Source organism: Barbus barbus (genome assembly GCF_936440315.1).
Source record: "Barbus barbus genome assembly, chromosome: 14".
In the NCBI taxonomy this organism is placed as follows: Eukaryota; Metazoa; Chordata; class Actinopteri; order Cypriniformes; family Cyprinidae; genus Barbus; species Barbus barbus.
The window spans coordinates 27,727,474-27,748,156 of record NC_136742.1 but is presented as its reverse complement, the minus strand read 5'-3'; the positions used below and the strand labels follow the sequence as shown (position 1 = coordinate 27,748,156).

Sequence of the window (20,683 nt, the reverse complement as noted above, 5' to 3'; positions counted from 1 at the left end):
TACCGATATTTGAAAAATGCCAGATATCGGCCAATATATTGGCCATGGCAATATATCGGTCGACCAATTACTTGTTGAAAATCCACAACAGTTCTCAATCCTCAGATAAACTGTCCATATGGCTTCTAAAGACTTTAAATATGGTACACAATTCTAGTGTACTCTATGCATTACTTGTGGATACTTGGATGGTGCTTCCTCCTTTTTCCATTCGTACTGTATGAAAAAGAGCAGCTTGGACATTCTGTGAAACATCTTTCTTTGTGTTCTATGCAAGAAAGTACGTCACAGTTTTGACATGAAAAATAACATTTTATTTTTGTGACTTTAAATAGATTTCCAATGTCGTTTCATGTTATCCTACCCAAATTCCAATCCATCCGTTTCTGCATGGGTTTTTGTATAATCATCAGGCTGCACCCAGGGAAATAATTACAGGAAGGGTTTCTGACTCAATCGTACAACTACAGATGTGTCATTAAAGACTCTTCATCGCTTTCATCAAAAGCAATCAGCGCACCTCAGAAGGGATGTAATCGTATTCATGTCTCTGATATCTGTTTATCCAGTGATGGAATTATTTGCTTCAGGCGGTTTCTTTTTTCTGAAAGTTTAGTCAGAGTTCAGCGGTTTGTTTTAGGGACAGAGACGAGCCAAGCGGTTCCATCATGCCACGTTCACACAGGAGGTCGCTACGAGACATCCCTGGTCATTTGCATAACGTGAACTTTTAGCTGGGTGAAATTGACTGCTAGCTGGAGGAACTGGCTCATAGTTCTGAACTGCTTCTTTAAATTGCAGATAGTACATTTGTTCCTGTTTACAACTAGTATTTATGGCCCTTTTCACAATTGAATAATTTGATCATGGTACTTTGCTCTGATTTCCTTTTGTACTGAGTGGATTATGCTGCGCGCTATTAACGTTGATGATAAATTTGGAAGTGTCACAGACAATTTGTGCCTCCCAAATGTAGTTCAGTGAAAATTAGTTACGCGGTTGGAGAAAAGCACAATTGGAGAAAGTGAGATGATTTGGGTAGGGACCTCATCTCGAGGGTGGTGCTGCCACTGTCGTGCTGCATTTGAATAATAAGGTTTAGGAAATTATATGTTCCCGTCTTCATTAAGAAATGCAGGCGGCAGGGAGCACAATAATGGAGATAAAATGAGCAAATGTCCACTGTTATTAGTTGCTTTGAGGTTGTGTGCGGTGGAAATTTTTACTTCTGCCATGCTGGGCTGAAACCTCGCCTGAATTCAGCCCGCAGTAGCTGGATCTCCAACATGTTGCAGTTGATGTGAAAGAAGTGTAATTTTCTGTTCTGTGTGACGCTAAGTCTCAAAGCCAATCAAATGCTATTTTCTTGATCAGGTTAATTATTCCTTGATGCAAAGCTGAATTTTCAGCATCATTACTCCAGTATTCTGTGTCACACGATCCCTCAGAACTAATTTGCAGATTTGCTCCTCGTGAAACATTTCTTTTCAATGTTGAAAACAGATGTGCTGCTTCATGTTTTAGTGGCGATATATATACAAGATGGGCAAATGTATGTATATACCTGAAGGTTTACATTCAAAACCATTGGCATTAACAGGGAGTCGGTCCTTCCTAACAGCTTCCACTCCCTCAGTAAAAATGAGATGTTGGATGTTGGAACATGACTGCTGGGATTTGCTCATATTCAGACACAAGAGCATCAGGCATTGATGTTGGGCGATGAGGTCTGGCCCACAGTCGACGTTCCTATTCATCCCAAATGTGTTCACTGGAGTTCAGGTCTGGTTTTTGTGCGGGTGAGTCAAATTCTTCCCCAACAGAGACAATCAAATATTTCTATCCAGATCTCACTTTGTGCACAGGAGAAAAGACCCTTTTCGAGTGTTTACTGTGAAATCTGAAGTACAGAATGTCATTGCATGCTTTAGCATTAAGATTTGGCTTTACTAGGGCTGTGTATTGGCAAGAATCTGACGATACGATACGTATCACGATACAGGGGTTGCGATACGATATATTGCGATACTGTAAGCAAGGCGATATATTTAGGCTCTTCAACACAGGATTCGGCAAGCGGCAGAACCGAGGTTGCGGACAGGGTGGACATTACCACAAAAACCCAAATGGCGCCACACTTCAGCTTTGTACACTGAAACGGACCTGGAACAATTCATTCAACCTCCATTACCAGCAGCAAACTATATTAATGCTAACATTAGTGGAGTGCCCTGAAGCTAGTATTTCCTGTCACTGTTTAAATTCAGAGATGAAGACTGATATCTAGCGGTCAGGATATGAACTCAAAACGAAACAACTGCCATGAATCTTGTATGATTTTTTTTTTCCTTTTTTTTAAATATCGATATTCCGTTTTGGAGAATCGATACAGTATCGCCAAACAAAATATCGCGATACTCGCGTGTATCGATATTTTCTTACACCCCTAGACTTTACTGTAACTACTAGGCTTCACAAAACCTTTTAGTTAGAGGTGGGTGTCTGCATACTCTTGACCGTGAAGTGTATCTCAGGACCGTTGGATAATATTTTGTATTTTTATTGAGTTCAATCTAATTTTTTTTTTGGTGTCTTAGAAAGTGTCTTAATTTAGTCTTGCCCTGTAGGTGTTTATTGAATATTGCTAATTAATTACTTCACACTACTATCACAGTTCAAGCTGAGCAGAGGAAGTATTTATTTTTTTAAATTGCACTTCATGGATGCCATTGGTTTTCTTTGAGTCTTGAAAAGTGTAACATCATGATGATACAGATTTGGTGTAATGTAATGCTTGTGGATTACCAGTCAATTTTAAATGAACCCCTGCAAGCCCTTTTTGTCCAAACGATGTTGAGGCGAAACGGGCTAACTCTTGTTATTAATGTTTTGCCTCTATCATGGCCTGTAATTGGTCTCTGGTGATTGCCATGTCTTTTGGTTTAAGAAATGTCATTAAAATTGATGTATTAGGTCTGCGAGCCGCTTTCTCCTCAGATAGCTTTTTTAAATCAATTGATAATTACAAAGATGATTTATGGCTTGACTTTGTGTTGACAGGTGAACAATAATTGTGACATGGAGATTTCAAAGCAGCATCTGTTACAGCTTTCAAAGAGATTTTTCAGCCTTTGGTGTCCTGCTCTGTTTCAGACAGGTTTGGGTGGTGGAGACTAATGGTTTAGTTACTAACAGAGGGATTGCAGGTACAATCTGAATAGACCAAGAGTGTCACTAAGTTAGCAAGTTCATGATCCAGCTCGATCGTGACTGCGCCCTGAGGAAAACACTTAACCCGGGACCCAAGACGGCTCCTGAGGGACTGTGCTTGCAATTAATACACTGAAAATTACTTTGCAGGAATTATGTGTGTAGAATTGTAACTAACCAACCAAAGGCATCATGAATTGGCCTTACGAGCGCAGTTTATCTTTCTAGTGTTGGCTTATTGAAACCATAAGCTAGCAGGACAGATTTGCTGTTTGCTTTGCTGGTAAAATGTAGGTAGATAAAAACTCTTGTTAGGTGTTACTGCCAGTGTTATTTTAGTATTTTTTATGAATATTTTGAACTAGAAAAAAAAAAATCAGTTTTCCTTTTAATTTTAGTTTGTTTCAGTAATTTATGTGATTTATTTATTTAGGCTATTTATTTATTTTTTATTTTTTTTAGTAAGCTTTATTTTGGTTATTTGCCAAGTTAATTTTAGTTTTTGTAGACTTTCATTTAATATTTATTTTATGTTAGCTTTATTTCAGTTGCGGAAAATATTTTTTTTAAATGTTCAAGCTTGATTTTGAGCACTGAAGCCACTATGTGGCTTTTTTTTTAAATTAATGATTTATTTCATTATATGGGTTTAAAAAACACCTCTCTTATAAGTGGTTTGTGGCAGTGTTATTTTATTATTGTTATTTAAATGTAATATAGTATTTAATAATGTTTTGAAATGGATATAATTTTTTATTTTCAGTTAGGCCTAGCTTTTTAATTTTAGATTCAGCAATTTACTGTATGCACTTTTTTTCTTTCATTTTAGTAAACTTCTATAACTGATTTGCTGTCAGATGCTATTGGACAGCCGTTACCATGATTACCATTATGGATGCAAAAGGCATGTTTCTTCATTTATATTCAATTCAAAAGTAGTTCCATACACTGACAACTTTTTAATTTTAATTTTTTATTTTTTTGGCAACATGAGTAATATCTTCGCTAGCCAGCTACTGCTGCTGGTACGAATGACCATACTAACCAATACTCTTTTTATTTGAGTGAAAGATCAGTATTTTTGGTCAGTTTCCTGAAGAGAACATTAGTTTGTTGTGTTTACAATGCAGCATAAACATTACACAGATCTGAAATAAATGATATGTTTATGCCCTATGGATGTTATATTTGATGTCTGAGCACATTTGGCTCTGTGTGCATAGCAATAAATTAATTTAATTTCTGCACCGCAGAGGATGGTTTGAATATCTATTTTTTATACTCCTGTTCTGGCAGTATTCATAATTGAAGATAATCTACCATGCATTTTCTTTATTAATTTAATTCCCCAGTGCCTTGACACAAAATGTCTGTTTCCTTGACAAAGTGCAAATTAACGCTGAGAGCGAGACAGAAAAAGCAGAATTGTGCAAGCAGGAGCCAACGGGGACGTAAATGATCTCGAATGATATAATGGAAGTACATTTCTCATTTCATGACAAAGTAAACATTCGTCCGTCTCTTTGTTGTCTCCGATCAGTCTGTAAATACAAGCGGAGACGAAGGGGTCAGGAAATGTGCGAGATGAGCGAAAAGAAAAGCAGAGTCGAGGGAATCATTCTGTCCAGACTCAATCTGATGAGATCGTCCTCTGTGTCTCTGAAAGCATTAGGTTAGACAGTGATTGCATTCCGAATCCTATTAAGTTTATATAATCGGGAAAAGAAAGGATTATTACTCCCTATCAGTGTTTTGCTCCTTTTTCCTTTTGTGTGCCTGTAAAAGCTCTAAATTCACTCGATTTTCAGTAGATTTACTGTGTCATGACTTCATCTCGACAGCTTTGTCATTTGATTGTGCTATGTGACTCTCAAATGGAGGTTTAGAAGCGAATGATATTTATATGCCGGAGAAAAATCTGACTCGTCTACTCCATTAGAAGAGGTCTGGTTATCACTGCCAGGAAAAGAGTCCTAGAAGTGTGCTTCTTTGGCAATTTCCCATTTGAAGGGAGTAATGAAGTCATCGTGTTTGCTTTTAGCGCTGGATATCGCACTTGTTAGGTCGTTTCTCTTGTGCTGCAGTTCATTTAGATTTTTTTCAGTATTGTGCTTGTGTTGATGTAGGCCATGTATCTTTTGTTGCACAGTGTAGCAAATTTTTACAAAGTCTTAAAGGAGTTTGTCACCCAATTTGCTGAATTTTTACTGACCCTCTGGCCGATTAAGATGTAGATGCGTTTGTCTCTTCATCTGAACAGGTTTGGAGGAATTCAGCATTACATCACTTGCTCACCAACGGATCCTCTGCAGTGAATGGGTGCCGTCAGAACATCACAATAATCCACAAGTAATTCACAATACTCCAGTCCATCAATGAACGTCTTGTAAAGCATAAAGCTGTGTGGTTGTAAGAAACAAAAGTATTTTAAGTCAAGTCACCTTTATTTATATAACGCTTTATACAGTATAAACCGTTTCAATGCAGCTTCACAGTAATGAACAGGAAACTATAAAGCAGCTCTAAAAATACTGTTTATTAATTCTGAAAATTATTTCAATTCATCTATAAGCATCTCTACAGAAGGCAAAAATATCGTTAATCAGTTGAAGTCGCTTCGGTGTTGATTCAGGTCAGTTCAATAACTGTGTCGATGTGGCAAAATTCACCAATTATTAAACACATTTGATTCAGCTATAAAGCTACTCAAAACACAATACACTGTAAAATAAAATAAAAAATTGAGCCAACTTAAGATTTTAAGGCAACCAGCTTCAGCAGATTTTTGAGTTTTCTCAACTTGTTGTTTTAAGTTTATACAACAAAACGTTGAGAATCTCCTACAAAAATAAGTTGAGAACTCAAAAATCTGCTGAAGCTGGTTGCCTTAATTTTAAGTTGGCTCAACGTTTGCTTTTTTTTTTTTTTTACAGTGTAGTAACATCATCCAGCTTAATTCAGTTCAAGTTTTGTTCTCATCCGATCCAGGTGTCAGTGCAGTCTTGTTGATAATACTACTGAATATTAAAGTGTTTTAAAGTGTGATTTATTCCTGTGGTCAAAGCTGCATTTTCAGCATCATTACTCCTGTAGTTTTCAGTGTCACGTGATTCTTCAGAAATCATTCTGATATGCTGATTTGCTGCTCAAGAAACATTTCTTCAATGGTGAAAACGGATGTGCTGCTTCATGTCTTTGTTGAAACTGTGATACGTTTTTTTCTAGATTCTTTGATGAAAGGAAAGAACGGCATTTGTTTGAAATATAAATGTTTTGTAACTTCATACACATCTATACAGTCACTTTAAGTTTAAGTATACAGTCACTTTAAGTTTAAGTATACAGTCACTTTTTCCACTTTTGGGGAAGTCGTGGCCTAATGGTTAGAGAGTCGGACTCGTAATCGAAAGGTTGCAGGTTTGAGTCCCCGGCCGGCAGGGATTGTAGGTGGGGGGAGTGAATGTCCAGCGCTCTCTCCACCCTCAATACCACGACTGAGGTGCCCTTGAGCAAGGCACCGAACCCCCAATTGCTCCCCGGGCGCTGCAGCATGGCTGCCCACTGCTCCGGGTGTGTGTTCACGGTGTGTGTGTGTGTGTGTGTGTGTGTGTGTGTGTGTGTGTGCATTTGTTCACTACTCACTGCTGTGTGTGTGCACTTGGATGGGTTAAACGCAGAGCACCAATTTCGAGTATGGTCGAGTACCTTGCTGAATTAAGGTTTTAATAAAAAATAAATAAAAAAACATTAGCATGAGACGTTAAATTGTGGTCTTAAATATTTATTGTTTTTGTTTAATGCTCTCTCACAGCAGTTACAATTGTTACTAATTAACACAGTATACTTTCAATACACTCTCTCTCTTGCTCTCTGTGTGTGTGTTTACTGATGGTGTTCTCTTTGTCTTTGCAGGCGCACCTGAGTATACTCCAAAGATCTCATTAGTCTGTGATGAGCATCATCATCCAGCACAGACCCAAGGTACCGCAATATTTCAAAAGATCCCGTTTTATATCTTTACACCCTTGTGCCTGTCAAAAAGATACATCAGTTAGCTCATTTATTGCAGACTGTGTACAACTGGGGTGTGTTTTTGTTCCCTTTTGTATTAACAGAACTTGTCTCAATCATTAGATTTTTTTCCCCTCTTTGTTGCACATGAATATGAGCGTGTTAGGGGAAAGTAAATGTGGATGATGTTAGCAGTATGTAGAAAATACTTTTTAATTTTTATGAATTACTTATTTAATTATTGGGGCTGTTAATTTACATATTTGATGTATTTTTAATAAAAAAATTAGGACTTTATAATTAGGACTGTATATACATTATATATACTACTAGCAAGGTGTACCTAATAAAGTGGCTAGTGTGTGTGTGTATCTATCTGTCTGTCTGTCTGTCTGTCTGTCTGTCTGTCTGTCTTACAAATGAGGACAATGGAAGCAATCAAAATCAACAAAAGAGCAATGATATGCAAGCGCACATAGCAAGGGTTTTTTAAATTATATAATAAAGAAAAAGAAAACCGATAGAATAGGAAAAGAATAATGCTAGAGGCCTTTATTTTGCTTTTGATAATTGTATAATGAATAAAAAGAAAAGAAATAGAATGCAAAAAGAATAGAGAGGCTAGTGTTAGTTTTTTTTTTTAAGAATAGATATATAGATGTGTGTGTGTGTGTGTGTGTGTGTGTGTGTGTGTATTAGGGGTGGAACGGTTCAACTTTTCCATTGATCGGTTTGTATCACGGTTTTAGAGTCACGGTTTCGGTATGTTTAGGGAAAAACTATACTGTCAAATAAAAATAAAGAAAATAAGAATAATCTATCTATATAGGAGTGGTGATGGCGCAGTGGATAAGACACATGCCTTTGGTGTGAGAGACCCGGGTTCGAATCCACTGTGAGACACCAATGTGTCCCTGAGCAAGACACTTAACCCCTAGTTGCTCCAGAGGCGTGCGACCTCTGACATATATAGCAATTGTAAGTCGCTTTGGATAAAAGCGTCAGCTAAATGAATAAATGTAAATGTAAAATCTAACTACAAGCAACAGCACAAATAAATACAATCGAGTAAAGATACAAATAAAATAAACAGTGATTTTCAGGGTTTTTTAGGTACAGAAGTTGAATAAAGTAATCAAATGTAAAACAACATTGCATAATTGACTGTATAAATTAAAAATGAATCTTTATTAAAGTTACAAAAGCGATTCAATCTAGAGCAGCGAGTGATTTCTTTGTTGTTGCTGTTAGATTAATATTAAGAAAGAGAAAGTGCTGTCACTTTAAGAGAATGCACTGATACTGTATGTTCAGCCGGCTATGTCTGCTATAGAATACTTACCAAGATGGGCATTTTGACTATTTATGTGTGAATTTGTCCATTCAAACACAATACTTCAGAGCTTAATATTTGCGCGCGTTCTGAGGCACGGGTTTGCATGCTTCTGATGAGCGCACACACAATTCTCACTGCACACGCGAGCTCGCATCCTCTGGCTCTTAAATGTTTAAACTGGCAAAGCTTTCATGAGTTTAGTTTAAACACAGATATCAATGTATGCTGTTCAGGTCTCACCTGTGCGCGTGCTATCAGCACCTGGGTCATGACGGTATAAATGCCATATAATATGTTTTTGTAATGTATTGGGAAGCCAGAATGAAGCCATCCATCAACAGAAACGTACATTAGCCGAACCCTGTTTTTTTTTACGTGTTATTTATAACAAACCGTATTGCAGATGCTTGTCAGATTTAAGTTGAACCGCGGTCCTAGCGTGTGCCGAACTGTGTGTGGAGAACCGTTCGGTGCAATTTTTTTACGCGAAGCGTGCCACCCCTTGTGTGTATGTGTGTGTGTATATATACGCACTCACACACATTTAAAGACATTTTTATACATTTTTTTTTTTTCTTTTCAAGTTGGGCTTATTTAATTGACAGCCCCACTAAAATAAACTTTTTTTTTCTATACTTTTAATTTACAGCACAAATCTAATCCAGTCACTTGACCCTTGCGAGACCTTGTGCACATTTCAGATTGATTTGCAACACTTTCCGATTGTCATCAGTGGAATTCCATCACATTCCAATTAGCGTTTCTCGGTGGACGCGGCTCTGGTGATTAAGCGGTGGGATTACATGCGGCTCGACCGTCAGGAAAGACACACCTCCTCAGCTCATGTGTCCCGCTCTGATTAAAAGGAATTGATTTAATTGGGTTACCCCACTGTGAGTTCTGGCTAATGGGATGTGGAGCTTTTTGATCATTGGTACGCAGTGACCGGTTCTGACCCAGCTCAAGTGAAGCGGCACAGAGTTTTTTTTGTTTGTGGTCAGTGTCTAGTGTGTTTGAAGATTAAACCCGGCCACCGGCAGTCGAGATTCTGTCTTAATCTCTAATTAGAAGCGGAATCAGCAGGAATCTGTGGCAACTTTTCTCAGGATTGTAGATTTTGTAACCGTGTGTATTTTCTATTCAGTGTGTGTTTGAAAAAGTTTAATAATTAATGTGCTTCCGTGGAACTCAAAATGAGATGCTGTTTTATAAGCTTAAAAATGCATCATAAAGGTACCATAATAAGCCTGATACACTCTATTCCAAGTCTCCTGAAGTTACAGTATATGATAACTGTGAGAGGAGCAGACTGAAATTTGAATGGAACGTATTGCTCTTAGTAGTTTTGGAGCCTCTGTTCACCATTTACTTCCATTGTATGAAAAAGAACAACACACATTTTTATCCTTTTGTGTCCCAAGGAAGAAAGAAAATCATACAGCTTTGAAGTAGAATGAAGAAATACCTTTTTTTAAGCGAACTACAGTTTTAAATCACTTATTGATGCGTAGTGACAGGACATCTGCTGCATATTCAAATAGACTGTGCATTTCAGTTCGCAAAGGTATGAGATAACATCAAAACTACAAAGCTGAATTGCCCTCCACCTTTCTGTCTAATTATGTAGTCCTTATAGTCTTTATATAGTCCTGGCAATTATAATCGTTTCAATCCTACGGATTTGATTTGGATTCTTGAATATAAAGATATTTGCACGTGAAGGTAACAGTTCAGAAGTCAGCCTACTTTATGCGTTATGTATTTGTCGAGGATAGATAGATAGATGCATGCATACACATATATACATATATACATATTCACAGTCGTGGTCAGAATTATTGGCACCCTTGGCAAATATGATCAAAGAAGGCTCTGAAAATAAACCTGCATTAATAATCCCTTTGATTTTTTTATTTAAAAAAATCACAAAAATCTCATCATGAAATAAATGTTTTTCTCAAATACACGTTGGACACAGTTTCGAAGTCTCTCGCTCAAGTTCACAGACGTCAGGAAGCGCATCCTGTTTGCTTTAATTACTTCACAGAAGCACAACATTTCATTGTTATTCTGAGTGCACTCAAATAAACATAGAGTCTTTACAGATTCGAAAGATGTGTTGGGCTACTTTTATCTGTATGACCAAAAATTACTGAGTATTTTAAGAGCAAGTGAGCGCACCGGCGCCTGTCCAGCAGCGAGCACTACTGTTCAGCTCCACACTTCACACATACACTTCAATACGCGCACATTCTCTAGGTTAACATTAGATTAAGCAGCCATGTAAAGTTGCTACAACACAAATATTTCAGATGAAAAGCCATATTTGATGTCGATGAATGATAGGTGGGCCTTTGGATGCCCTGTCCAATGTATTATTTCACCACATATACCAACCGTGATCTGTCCGTCACAGACCGTGTCATTCACTTAACCTCCATCCATCCATCCATCCATCCATCCATCCATCCATCCATCCATCCATCCATCCATCCATCCATCCATCCATCCATCCATCCATCCATCCATCCATCCATCCATCCATCCATCCATCCATCCATCCATCCATCCATCCATCCATCCATCCATCCATCCATCCATCCATCCATCCATCCATCCATCCATCCATCCATCCATCCATCCATCCATCCATCCATCCATCCATCCATCCATCCATCCATCCATCCATCCATCCATCCATCCATCCATCCATCCATCCATCCATCCATCCATCCATCCATCCATCCATCCATCCATCCATCCATCCATCCATCCATCCATCCATCCATCCATCCATCCATCCATCCATCCATCCATCCATCCATCCATCCATCCATCCATCCATCCATCCAAAATTATATATAAACACATGCAGGCATACATATTTTAGATATGTCTATATTAATATTTTCAATTTAAACGACACAAATGCTTCAATATGTCATTAATGCGTTTAGCTAATATGCTGTGTATAAAAATATATATATATATTTTTTTGATTGTTTTGCTGAATTAGGTTGTAAAAATGCAGTTGCTCTGATACATAGCCTTGATTGTTGGTTGCTGCATTTTTGAAAAGCAAATGAAAATCAAGTATCATTACCTTTAACAGGTCATTTTACTCACAGGTCCCCGATCACCCCGCGTTTTCTTAAAGTGCTCCCCGAGCTGCATAATTGGAGTGTCCCTGCCTGCGCCAAGTGAAATGTTAAGCTAACATTGAGAAAATTACACCACCAAAACCATCTGAGCTCTTCAGAGTCCTGCAATTTCCTGTAAATTTGACTGCTGTTGTGTTGAAATTCATATCAGGAACAGTTTGCTAATTTGAAGCTCATTTTAATACAAAATGTCAATACCTTCCTTGGGAGGCTGATGTCATGCGATTGGGCCACTTGTTGCTTTCGTTATGTGCAAGATTAAGTTCCCCGCTGAAATATATAATAATCACGAAATAGCTTCTCCCTCGTCTTTTAAAGATGCTGAGAGAGCGTGCATAATTTTTGTAGTACTTGTGAACTCATAATTATGAATTTTTCTCATTTCGCATTCATTTGCATCCCTAAAAACTGCTGTTTTTCGACACCTCCACGTCCCCACCCTCTCTCTGTATGATTAAGACGTCTCTGGCACGGTCGTGGTGGCATCACCCCCCGGGGACTTGCACACAGCAGGGGTCATAACATGTCATCTCACGCAAGCCATTGAGCCTAATGCGTGAGGCGAGCTCGGTGCAGACCGTCGCTCAGGAAAGCTCCCCGTACTGTTTAAGGTCCATTAGGGACTGTGCTTCAGCATAAACACCATCTGAACAGATAGGGAACTACAGAGGATTCCAGGCAAGCATCCAAGTGCCAAGCTCTTTACAGGGGAATGTCGCATTTACGCGCAGATGGTGACACGGTGTAGCGTGTTGGTGTGATTCAGTGCGTGGAATATAAAAATGACCACTGCAATGATTAAGAGGCACTATAAATTTAATTTATGCTTTCTTTTTCATTTTGAAGTCAAATTTCTGTTGATTACAATAATGTAGTTTCATCAGTGCATGTTGTTATAAAGAAAAAATAAATAAATAACTTTTTTGAAAAAACATTTTCATATATTTATCATATGTGTTTATCATACCAGTAAATTTTGCTCACTATATGAAAACGTGGGTGTGTATATATAAAAGACAAATCTAAATTAAATCTAAATTGTATATTTTATATTCTAATTATGTTAGATTTTAATTATCTAAATAGATATATAGATATAGATAGATAGATAAATAAAATATATAATTAATTGAGATTTGTATATAAATAAATTTATTTTATTTTTAGAAGTTTTATTCTTTTTTTATACATTATTTTTAAAACCTTTTCTGTTTATTTTTATCAAATATTTATAAAACTAATTTATTATAAAATATTTATTTATTTTAATCACATTATTATGATTATTATTTAGTTTTTTCTTTTTTGAATAATGTGCACCCATGAATCATTTACAAAAGATCAGGAACATATTTTAAAGGATTTATTTAATTCAAAATGTAAATCCTGTCATTATTTATGTTGTTATTCCCCAGAAATGGGGGGGGGTTTGAACACAACATGACATGTGTGTGAATGGGATGTGAACACAATGACAAATAACGTTTTTTTTTTTTGGGTGGACTGTTGCTTTAAGAAAGCAGGTTCCACATTGAGTTCATGTAGTTTTTATGAGCAGGTGTGTAACGGATCAGATTGAGAGTACACACTGAAGGATGAGGACAGCGCTGATGGATGGCTCGACTCAGAGGTGCTCCAAGGAGAACGTTCCCGTTTCCTCTCCAAATGTCACAGCGCTCAGCAACTTCAGAGACTGTGTCACCCGCGCTGTCATTGATCGGCTAAGCCGGCCACTTCCTCTCCTGTTTTATGGATGACGAGCGAAAGATCGCAGCCTCAGTGGAACACAGTATCCCTGGAACTGTGCCTTCACACCGTGAACCTGAGCTGGACCTGGGGGGAAGGGTTACTCCGAGTGCACGCTCAGCGAGTCTGCTTGTTTTCGGAGTGTTTAAGCGTGCTTCAGAACGGATTTGCCGTGTTTGTGTGCTCTCAGTCGTTCATTAATTCAGCCAGCATGTAATCTTATCAACTGAAGTGGCTCACAGTGAGGCATTTCAACCGGCTGTGACATATCATGACATTTGAACCAGACGTGGACTGCCGTTTGGCATTTTTGCATTTCCATAATAACATAATCAGGCACTTCAAATCTGCTGAATGAATTCAGTCTCATACCGTATGTGCAGGAGAACTGGAAAACTTTCTAGGCGTCAAATAAACGATCTAACCTGTCATAACAGTCTAAATAAGAGGCAAGCTTCGTCCCATCGGCACCTCCTGAGAGCGAGACAGGTGGAGCTTTTTTTTTTTTTTACCCATTGACAGGTAACATCTCCGAAGGCCCTGGTGCCCTCTTACTCTGCCAGTCAATCTGTTTTCCTTTGCACTCTTTCGTCCCGTCACTCAAGCACCCGCTATATTTAACCTGACAGAATACAGGCTAATATTTGGAATTTGTGCTTAAGTTCTACACACTGCCACTCAAGACTGTCAGCTGTTGACTTGACTTGGGATTAAAGTCGTTTGCTGGTTTATCACAACGTGTGGTGGTTAAGCCGGTTTTCTGTCCTCCGTTCAACTTTGCTGGCCACTTAAGAGTTAATCGTTAAAATGCCTGCACTTTCAATTAAACATTGTTTGCTAATGTAATTTATACTCACAAAATATTAGTATATTAGAGGGGTCATATGATGCAATTTCAAGTTTTCCTTTCTCTTTGGAGTGTTACAAGCTGATTGTGCATAGATAATATCCCTGAAGTTGCAAAGACTAAAGTCTCAAAACCAAAGAGATATTCTTTATCAAAGATAAGACTATGCCCTTCTAAAACGGCTCATTCAAACACGCCCCCACGTGTCTATGTCACAATGTGGAAATATTTGTGTAATGCCGCCCAAATGTTCACGCGAAGAAAGAAGGTGTGGTTTCAGTAACTGCAGTAGTGTTGATGCAGTCATGTCAGGGAGAAGCTGTGTGTTTCTAGGCGAAAGAAAAAGCACTTTATTTGGTCTTCCGGAAGTAGATGCATTTAGGAATCATTAAGATTACTTACAACAGAACAGAAACGCATTTTATGGACGACCGTTTCGTGAACCTAGGAGAGGAGGTTATTCTGACCTTGCTATGACAATCTGCCGCTTCTGAATCAGCGACTGTAAGTACGTTTTGTTATTAGTTTAAGTATTTTCTAGTGACTGTTCAGATGCAGAGTTTTGCGCGTTGTGTGTGTGTGAGAGAGAGAGAGACAGGGTCACATCACAGTGGAGTCAGCTGTCTTAATCGCGGCTTGTTTGCAAACACATACGAGCATCATCACTGTGTCTGTCACGTGACTCTGTTCCCCTTTCGGGCTTGAACTGATGGTAAAACTAAGGACATTATTAACTTCTTTACATTTATTTTGAAAGATGAAGCCAATCACAATGCACTGTGCCAGTTGGCGGGGCATAGAGGACCTACAATAATGTACAGTATTTGAAAAGTGATGTGTTTTTTGAACATTAAAGAATGTCAACTTATTTTGTTACACCAAATACACAAAATAATGATCTTTAAAAAAGCATCATATGACCCCTTTAATGACTTCAAAGCTGATGGAAATGGAGTAAAAACCATAAAACTTTTTATTTCTTGAAGTCAAACCCATAGCATTTTTATTTTAATATGTACTGTAAATGAAAAAAAAAAAAAAAAAATTATATATATATTGCTATATATATATATATATATATATATATATATATATATATATATATATATATATATATATATATATATATATATATATATATATATATATATATATTTATTATTATTATTATATTTGCAAAAAATATATTCAGATTTATTCTATTGAATAATAATATGAATAGTAATGATGATGATGATGGTTATTATTATTATTATTATTATTATTAATTTTACAATAAGTATATTTTGTTATATTATCATTAAATGCATATTAATTTTGCACTATTGTTATATAAGAATAATAATTTAATAGAATGTAGTTTTTTAAAATAATTTTACATAACAGCAGCAGTATTAATATTATTCATTTTACATAATTTTATATAAGTATACATTTAGATAATATTTTTCTCATTTATTATTGTTTTAGTCAATAATAATAATAATAATAATAATATTTTGTGCTTTAAGTCATGTTTATGTACTTGAGTATATAGATTTCCTGTTCTTTATCTTCATCAGCTCTGGGGCTCATGGCATGATTATTATAGGTGGTTTTCACAGCTGCAGAAAAAGAGAAATTGAAACGGATACCCTTTACTATAAAAAATATATTATGCGTATGAAGATTAATATCAGTGGTGTTCCTACAAATGAGATTTAGTTAGTTTTATTTATATGCAAAGTAGAAATTAAAATGTCATCCATATGATTGCTGGTTGGGCCGCCAAAATGCATTTTCATTAATTCAATAAAAAATGCAGTGAATCCCTGAATTATTGTGCAGTCTATTGCGAGACGCAGCCTAGCGTACACAGTACACCGTTTCATAATTTTGGGATTCTTCATTTTTCATTATATAACAGAAAATATTCCGTTTATCATGGACTGTGTGGCTTGTATTACCTGTCTTGTAGCGTGACCGAGAGCTTGGGTGTGAAAAATCGCACGAATGAGGCGAGAAAGCGCCTCCAAAACACACAGTGGAAAGATCAGACTGTAATGCAGTCCCAATGAGACCCAAATTCCTGTAACACTCCCGACACGTTCGCTGGAATCACAATTCATCTGCTTTTAAATACTAAATGTGTGTTTTGATGGGTGTCCAGCCCATTTGCTCATCTTGGGTTCCTGTCGACCTTACTACTGTAAATGATCCCAGAACAGACGCGTTTGGTACGCGGTGCGGTGCCATGGTGCTGATGAAGTGTTTTATGGGACGTTAAGGAAAAACCCCATGACATTTAAGGTATGACAGGAGGTTGAGAGGTTAGCCTTCATGTTTGTTTTGATGGTTCTTGTTAGTGTTTTTCACCCCAGCACGACATCCATTAGCAGGGTTTGCGGTGCCATTAAAAGGGATTCCAGGGAGATTTATAGAGCAGCTACATGTGGTTAACAGATGCTGAGCGCTCTATAGGTGCAGAAATGTTGGAGGATCTATATCTGACCTTGTGCTGTTTCTATGGATATTGCATCATTTAAAGTTGAGAAACACATGGATTGATGTTTAGTCAACATGAAGCCCAAATTGACCCCAATTACTTGTCGTGTGATGCATTAGTCCATGCTATTCCAAAGAAAAAAAGGCATCTTAATCTTTCATCAATAACTTTTTTTTTCCTATTCAGCCCACTGGGTAGGTTACTTACAAACTGTAGTCCATTAGTGATTACTTCTAGATTACTTTTGACCTAACTCGTTTATCGCATAGACTTGAATGGCATTATTGTGTACCATAATAAAAAACAAAACAAAACAAAGGGTTTCCCAAACTGTATATAACTGGTAGGTTCATTAAAATGATAATCAATCAATCAATGAATCATGAATAATTGACTGCCATTGTGTGAATAATATGTAGTCATGTAATCCATAACAAAGTAACTGTAAATTGTGTAATCTAATTACAAGTACTTAATTTCTGGAATCTGATTACATGTAATCAGTTACTCAACAGCACTGCTGTGGTCTTTCACAATGACTACTCGCCTTCATGTCTGGATCCAATTTAGTAGGAAACTTTTAACAATCCTATTAATTCCTTATGGTTAAAATTAAGTTTTATAGTGCACTTTTCCCACAACATTTCTAGAGAACATCCACATTGTGAATGCAAATCTTATGTAACATATAAGCGCCATTAGTGTTTAGTTAAGTTTAGTTGTTTAGGATGATGAATAATAGATAAACATGTTGCTTAAAGTTAAGCAGTTTGTACTATTACGTATGTGTAGTACAGTTGTTTAAGAAGTATTTAGCAAATAATGTAAAGTAGTGGCTGGTAATTTTATATAAGGAATTGCAACATAACACATAGTTTAAATTGAATTTTGATGGAACTTGCGTGTTTCCTTACAACTTTTAGCTTTTTAGTTGAAAATGTATTACGTGACATCTGTTTCTGAACCTGCATACATTCCCATTCAGTACTTTTATTCAGCAAGGATGCATTAAATTGCATATTAGATCACAAATCAGCATATTAAAATGATTTCTGAAGGATCATATGGCACTGAAGACTGAAGTAATGATACTGAAAATTCAGCTTTGCATCACAGGAATAAATTACATTTGAATATATATAATTATTTTATTTTTTTTACATACTGCCAAGTATGGTGACCCATACTCGGAATTCGTGCTCTGCATTAAACCCATCCAACGTGCACACACACAGCAGTGAACACACACACACCGTGAACACACACCCGGAGCAGTGGGCAGCCATTTATGCTGCAGCGCCCGGGGAGCAGTTGGGGGTGCCTTGCTCAAGGGCACCTCAGTCGTGGTATTGAGGGTGGAGAGAGCGCTGGACATTCACTCCCCCCACCTACAATCCCTGCCGGCCCGAGACTCGAACCCACAACCTTTGGATTACAAGTCCGACTCTCTAACCGTTAGGCCACGACTTCCCCAAATAGATATATTCAAATAGAAAACAGTTATTTTAAATTGTAATAATATTTCACAATATTACTGATTTTGTAATTGATGAGCATAAAAGCTGTCTTTTTTTTTTTTTTTTTAATGGTATCGACCCCAAACATTTTAAATGAAGTGTATATGGAGTTTTCCTAATTTCTAATATAAATAATGGAAAAAACAGGTTCATGCCCACTTATAAACGTTTATGGCTCATAAATGTTCTTATTTGATATGCCAGTGTGAAAGAAACAAATCTGCATCTACTGATTCCTAGCACAATTCAAACCGCATCTCTGTATGAGTCATCATATTTCTGCTGGCATCTGTATCACACATTAGCAGAAGAGCAGTCCACAGATGTCACATGTTGAAGCATAACTTCTCTGTATGTATCATCGTTTTCTTCCTCTGGGGTGTTTTAAGCTTGACCTTATTCAATCTGATGATGTGGGCCTCAGTGGATCTTCAGGCCCGCCTCGTCTGCCTTCCCATAAAAGCCATTAGAGGAATTGCTGTACTTTTATAAAAATCTGCCCTTTGAGTACATCATGATGGAGTTGGGTATGGAGATGACACATGCAGGCCGCCCACTCCAAACCAACCCCCGGTTTCAGACAATCAAGCTTCATCTCATTAAGATACGTGATTGTTGACCTTCAGCAGAGGCACAGAGTTTATGAGATTTCCTTTAACCTGATTCTGTGTTTTTATTGGCTCAGTGTTGATGTCAATTGCCTTGTCTCTCCTCAGGTCTGTAACACAGACGCACCGGCCATCAGTCAATGTAACAGACTGAATAGGAAATGTAGAAAAGGAGCTGGTAGGGTGAAGGCTCACTGATAATGCAGTCCAGAGGGCTGATTGTGTGTGTGTGTGTGAGAAGGTAGCAGACTGACAGAATCGTAAGTTGTTTTCAGAATGAAATTCTAGTGTACTGCGTACTCTGTACTGTTTACTAATTTCATGTAAACTTGTAAGCAGCAATAAAATGTTTTAGCATATGGCATACAGTTGATACTTTGGAAATGCATGTTTGCTGCATTGTTTGTGTGTGTGTGTGTGTGTGTGTGTGTGTGTGTATATATGTATATATGTATACAATATCTAAATTTAAATTTTTAATTATATAAAATTAAGTTTGTTTTTATTTATTTATTGTGTAATATTTAGAAGATGACAAATTGGGCTCAAATTTATTTAATCAATTATTTATATTTTTATATAAATAATTTTATATACTATTTAATTTATTAGCCTTTTGTATGTTATAACTAAGATTATAACTTTTTTTTTAAATTATTTGTATGGTTTTTAAATGAGTATAACATAATTAATTCATTCATTAATCTTTTTGTGTATTATTAGTAAAATAAGTAATGTAATAAAAAAAAATGTATAAGCTTTTTGTATTTTTTTAAATAAGTGTAACTATTTATTTGTTTGTTTTTCTTGTATATTATTACTCAAATAAATCCTTTTAAATAAAAAAAGAAATTGTGTAATATTTAGTAAAATAGTTGTGTATAAAATGCATTTCTTTTTGTTTGTTTTTAGTAAAATATTTTTATATAAAAAAATAATTTACCTTTTTGTAAAAGTAAAAAATTATATATGCATTTATGTATTTTATTTATTTTTGGGCTGCACCATAAATCGCATGCAATTATCACGCGCATCTCGTCAGTAAAGCCTTGATTCTGTGATTAGTAGTAAATGTCCATCACATGCTTTGAACCGGCTTTACTGACAAGATACGCTTGATCATTGTATGCGATATATCGTGCAGCCTTAATTTATTTTATATTTTTAGTGGTGATTGTTTGATTAGCATGATGACAGAATTTTGTGGTTAAGGCATACACTGTTTTATTTGGTAAAATCCTTTCAGAAAAGTTTTGTAACTTTGAAGCACTGCTGCAACAGCTATACGCATTCAGATGGATATTTTTGACGTTTGGAATTTTTTGAGCATCCCACAATTAGCAATGCATTTTGAAGGTGTCGTAAGGTTGATTAATGCTGAAACGTTCATTCTGTGCCATTCTGTTACACTTTGTCTAGCTGCTTTTGAAACCAAATCAGAATGATGACTAGTGATATACTGACTAGTCTGCTTTGAAAAGATTTGTGCGTTCCTAATTGCACTGTTGAACTTACTGTACTATTCGCTCTGTTGTGTTTAATGTGTATTTTCATGAATGCAGGAGGGCCACACTGCTGTTGCACGAATACAGAGAATGCGAATACTATATTAGGGACACATAAAGTGTGCTGTAAAAATAGTTCAAGTGTCATGGCAGTATGCCATTCCAAACATACCCGTGGTTTGAATCCCAAGCCTGGCAAGCAAGAACAATCAAACAGGAATGATCCACATTTCTGGCACGTTAACAGCACACATATA

At 36.7% G+C, this 20,683-nt stretch overlaps 1 protein-coding gene across 1 annotated transcript in view; it reads left to right on the top strand.

Annotated features, from left to right (window-relative positions):
- Positions 1–20,683, top strand: part of LOC306880345 (kelch-like protein 29) — a 265,920-nt gene that overhangs the window by 11,386 nt on the left and 233,851 nt on the right. The window contains exon 2 of the mRNA XM_079433828.1: positions 7,123–7,191. The gene's annotated coding sequence lies outside the window, so the exon portion shown is untranslated. The remainder of the gene's footprint in view (positions 1–7,122; positions 7,192–20,683) is intronic.